The following is a 5,618-nucleotide window of genomic DNA, read 5'->3' on the forward strand; positions in this document are numbered from 1 at the left end:
TAAGACACCGAGTCTAAGATTTGAACTGAGGTCAACTACATGGGAGTCCAGCAACATAACCATTATGCCATCTGCTGATCCCTTATTTTGGATTTAAAATGCTCAACATGTATATACAACATAAAAGGGGACTTTAAAAAAGTTTGGAGAAATGAAATGAAAATGAGTTTATTTTGGCATATAAATTTGAAATCTATCCATTTTTCATAATACGCATCTTCTATGAACTTTTCGAAGACCTCCTTATATATACATACACATGCTTATGTGTGTTTATTTCCATATCGTTGTTGTCCATGTACCTCTATCTAGAAAATCATATTAAAATCCAAATCCAATGCCGAAAGCTTCATTTTAAGTTTCTTGCTTTCTATATTCATAACTCCTTCCTCTCACAGTGAAAAATATGGCTTCCATTTTACTCAGTATATTTATTTTTCAGTCCTCATGTATAAAAGCAATCTCAAGACCTCATTAGGCCAGCACCCCACTTTGTGCTGTCCTTGAACAACTGCTGACATTCTTCTAGGATACTATCGTGCTCCATCTCAAGAAACTTTAGAAACACCAAGGTCTTCTTTGTTGTTTTTAGTTTGTGATAGGGCATGTGTGCTTGCCAGAGAGAGTGAGAGAAAGTGATAACACACCCCCTGGCAGGGGTGGCCATGCCACAGTCTCTTTTCCTCTATTTTGCTCTGGGCACACATACACACATACCTTGAGTTCTAAGTCAGTGGGTCCAGGACTCGAACCTCACAGTAAGCCACATAGGATCTGGCTGCCTTAACCACCATGTCCTCATCTGGCCCACATCAAGATCTTTGTAATAATTCATATCATCATTGACATAAATAGTCCAATCCATACTACCAAAAATTGAATTTAACTGGAGACAGTGTGGGAAGAAGGTGGAAGAAGGGGGAGAGGGTGAGGAAAGCAATCAAGGAGAAAAATAAAGAGGCAAGACATTTATGGGACACAGAAATGGATGATTATCTGTTAAAGTATACATTAAATGTATACATAAAGTATACATTATCTTCAACTGGATGGGTGTGAAGTGAATACATGTTGGGTAAATTCACTTTACAAGCTATAGTAGTGATTTATAGTGATTGAATGTATAAAAGAAAACTGGGCCCGCAGGTGGCATGGTGAAGAGCACTGGACTCCCACGTGGCTGACTTCAGTTCAAGTGCTGGACCTGGTGGCTTGCTTTCTCACTCTCTTTTTCTTTCTCTGTCTCTATCCCTCTTTGGTCAAATTTAATAAATACATAAATAAATCTAAATAAAATAATTATTTAAAAAATAAATTAAAATTAAAAAAAGAAAAAGATATACTGGGGCCAGCACATGGCATGCTGATTAAGGTGCTGGACTCCCACCTGGTTGACTGTGGTTTGAGCCCTGGACCCAGCTAGTGCCTGTTATGTAGCCAAAAAATGACTGAGTGAAAATCCAAAAAATTTAAATTATTTTCTCACAAATAAGAGAAGTACTGAGAAAAGAAAAAATTGGCATCACAGACCAGAAGAATGTAATAAACCATTTATGAAAGAAGTTGGAGAACTCAAAAGATACGAAATAAGTCTTAGTTATATGTTAGATTAAAAAAATTTAAATTGTTACAAAAGAAGGTAGGAGTCAACCAGAAAAATAATTACTGCACTAAAATTTTGCTTACAACAAAAATACAAAAACAAAATATTGCAAATATTGCTATCACACCCTATTAACCTTTTACTTCAATGTTTCTTAATCTTTTTTTATCAGAGATCCCCTTGAGTACCATGCATGTTATAGTCCCCACCTAAAAACAATAAAAACATGGTGACAAATGTATGTTCTTTAGAAAACTTTCCTGACCTCCCTACAAATTCAATAATTTCTCCAAGTACTCCTTTCACTGTCATTTTGTGCAATAATAATTTTTACACTGACATTTTACCCTGTATTACTGGTTGTAAAGTTAAATTACTTTATGTAAATAAGTTTTTAAAAATATTACTTTGTGCAAAAAGTTAGGAGCCAGGTAAGAGTTGAAATAATATTCTCCTTTACTCTAACCCATAAATAACCAACTAAACACAGTCTGCAAAAAGCACATTCACATATTAAAAGTGCTTCTCCATTGCTAAGAACAAGCTAGTTTGGGGTAATAATAGCTAATGCTTCTTGTGTACTTAACACTTAACCCGTATTAAACTGTTATACTGGTGAATTTTCTACTTTTCATAATTACCCTGTAAGACAGGCTGAGGGGTCTTCAGAAAGTTCACAGAAAGTATGTATTATGAAAAAACTATGTATGGATCTCAAAACATTTTTGCACCAAAATAAACTCATCCTGCAATTCCATTTTTCATGAACTTTTTGAAGACCCCCTTGTATTATGATCTGGGTGAAGAAAGTGAAGCATAGAGAAATTAAGTAACTTAACTTTCAAGTACCCAAACAGTGGCCATTAGACTTGAACATTGACAGTTGGCCTTATGAATAAAAGCTCTTCCTCATAGCATCATTCACAATAGCCAAGATATGGAAATGAACCAAAATGTCCAACAAATAACTGATAAAGAAAATGTGATACACACACACAGAAATCCTATGCAGCCATTTAAAAGGATGAAATCCAGTCATTAAAGGTGAAATAAGTGAGTGGGCCTAAAGGATATTGTGTTAAGTGAAGAGTTAGGTATAGAAAGTGAAATACCATATGTTCTCTTCCATATGTAGAAACTGAAAAAAAAAAAAAAAAAAAAAAGACCTCAACGGAGAGGAGAGAAGAACGACTACTGGAAGCTGGAAAGGATGTGCCAGTGGGGGAAATAGAAAAATGGTGATTAATGGAAACAAAAATTACAGAGAAAAGGAACAATGTCTACTGCTATAAAATATAGTGGGTAGAATGTTAACTTACTGTGTATCTTTTTTTTTTTTTTGAGAGGTTTTTGCTATAGGGCGTGTGCGCTCGCCAGACAGAGACATAGAGACAGAAAGCAAGAAATCACCCCCTAGGGGGGATGGTCACACCACAATCCCTTCTCCTCTGTTCTCTCGGGATCTTGGGCACACAAGCACACGCACCCGGCGTGAGTTTTAAGTCACCAGGTCCAGGATGTGAACCGCGGTCGAATACATGGGAGTCCAGCGACATAGCCATTATGCTAACTGCTGGTTCCCACTTACTGTGTATCTTGAATAGCTAAAAAAGATTTTTAATATTCCAAACACAAAGTAATGACAAATGGTTGAGATGATTGCCCCAATTTAATTATCACATACTATATTCATGTACAGAAAAAACATGTTGTACCCCATTATGTTCGCTAAAAATTTAAAAAGGCACCCTTCAATACTGTACTATAGGACCTCAAATATTTGAGCAGAAGACTATCAATTGGGATGTTTTAATAGGAATTGACTTCAGCCATGCCAATAAAAGGAATACAGATTTTACCCTTATTTAAAAATTAGTGCATTTTTCTCCTTTCCTTTTTTGATTACCTTCTCTCTCATTCTTTCCTCTCAGTTCTCCATGTGAAATTTCTACTACCACGAAAGTAATCCATCTTAAATAGTAGGCTTCCTTCCATATTTTACCTATACTTATTTAATCCTCTATGCTAAGCAGCAGATATTCACATGCACACATACACACACATATACAAAGGAGATAATGACATTTTCTCCATCTTGTTTCTTTCACAAAATAATACTTTCTGGAAATCCCTCTCTTATATATATATCTAGTTTGCCTTTCTAATGGCTTCTTACTTTTCCATTGTGTGAATAGTCATTCCCCTATGAGCTGTGCTGTTTTCTGTTGACACCAAGAACAATAGTGCAATTAATATCAGACACAAGAAGTGCCAGTGGTGGCATGTGAAGCAGGCAGGCTGAGTTTCTTGAGAGAAGCTTCTCTTCTTCTGGTCTTCTTGAATACTCTTCTCAGGTCAGCAGGAAAACAGACCATTCAGCTCCTTCTCAGCCACCTTGGCGGGGCTCCAGGAGAACTGACATATCTTAGTGGGGCCAATATCAAATGTCCATTCAGAAGTCACAGATTTGAAAGCCAAGGTCTCCTTGAGACATTCCACCAGTACTTACCAACTCATAGAGGAGAAACCCATATCCTGCTTCTCTGCCTAGACCCAATAGCAAGACTTCATCAACAGCCAGACACCAAGTGAAGGGAAGGGAGACCTCAGGCTCAATGTTCCCTGGATCTGTCCCAAGTCCATCTAATAATTTAATGCATGGTTATGAAACCAGTCTAAAAGGCTGATATAAAACAAAACTGTTCTATTGTATTTTTAGAAATGTGATGACATAAAACCAGTTAATTAACTTAAAATCAGTGTAATGAGTTGAAAAACTTAGTGGAAAACTACCCAGTTCCCTGACCTTTCTGCCACGGTCAATTCAGGACAGGACAGTAAAAGATAAAGAATATTAAATAGGCCATGCTTTAAAATATTAATCTGAAAATGACTTTATAACTAATGAAGAGGACCAAAGAGTTCCTTATCTTCTACTGTTTTATGATAGTCATGAATTTTACACATCCTAAATGTAAATACAGTTACATTAAAGCATACCAGTCTAACTGTATATGTACTCAGAGAATTTTGTAGTTTTTAGATTATGCATTTTTGGCTCAATACACAGTTTATTCACTCTCTCCTAGCCAACTTTGCCACATAATTTGTGATTTTTCAAGTTATTCAGTTAGCGGACTACCTTCCAGGATATCAAGTTGCTTTTAAGGCAGTGTTATCAATTAGTAGTTATTCAATTTAGATAATCAACTTTGCTGAAATCATGGCAAAATGATTCAACATAAATCGACCATATACGCATACCTCGTTTAATATCACCATATATATAAAACGCTATCCCTAAACATGTTCAATATTTAAGTGATAATACCGTATACTACTAACATGCATTTTCCCATCTGCAGGGTGCTGGCAGGCGCCGTCAGCTGAGAAAGTGCACACGGCAGACAATACCGTGAACCTTGGACACTGAGCACACAAGACCCGTATGTCCTTTGATGAGTGGCATGAGGTTACTCCTGCAACCTTTCCATTTTGTCTTCTAGCTAGAGGTTTTGACCCATGATGGCAAAAAAAAAAAAAAAAAACCCCAAAAAAACAACAAAAAAACTTATGCAACAGTTTTCCTACAAATAAACAAAGACAAGTACCATTCTAGGTGCTAAAATGAAAGTTTCATTGCAGCTGGAATGTGCCCACAAAGAAACTGTCATAGAAAGAGAGTAGTGATCAACAGAAACTTAGACCTGACATTATGAAAAGCATCATGAGTATCACAATAGCTTGAGACAAATGACTAGCAACTGTTTGACTGACAGGTGGCACTTCATAACTCAAGAGTTCAAGCACAAGGAAAAAACAGAAGAGTGCCAGCCGAAGTAAGACATCATAATTATTTTCCCATAGGGTTTCTACTGTAACCATAACCACCCCAAAGAAGGTTATCAGGGTTCCATTTTAAAGGGCACATCATCCCTTCCCTGTGAATTGCTCCCTCCCGTGAGACATGTCTCTCTACACCCATTAAATAATAAAGGGAAAGAATGAGAAGAGA

The sequence above is a fragment of the Tupaia chinensis genome, unplaced genomic scaffold, assembly GCF_000334495.1.
Source record: "Tupaia chinensis unplaced genomic scaffold, TupChi_1.0 Scaffold138568_1, whole genome shotgun sequence".
NCBI classification, from domain to species: Eukaryota; Metazoa; Chordata; class Mammalia; order Scandentia; family Tupaiidae; genus Tupaia; species Tupaia belangeri.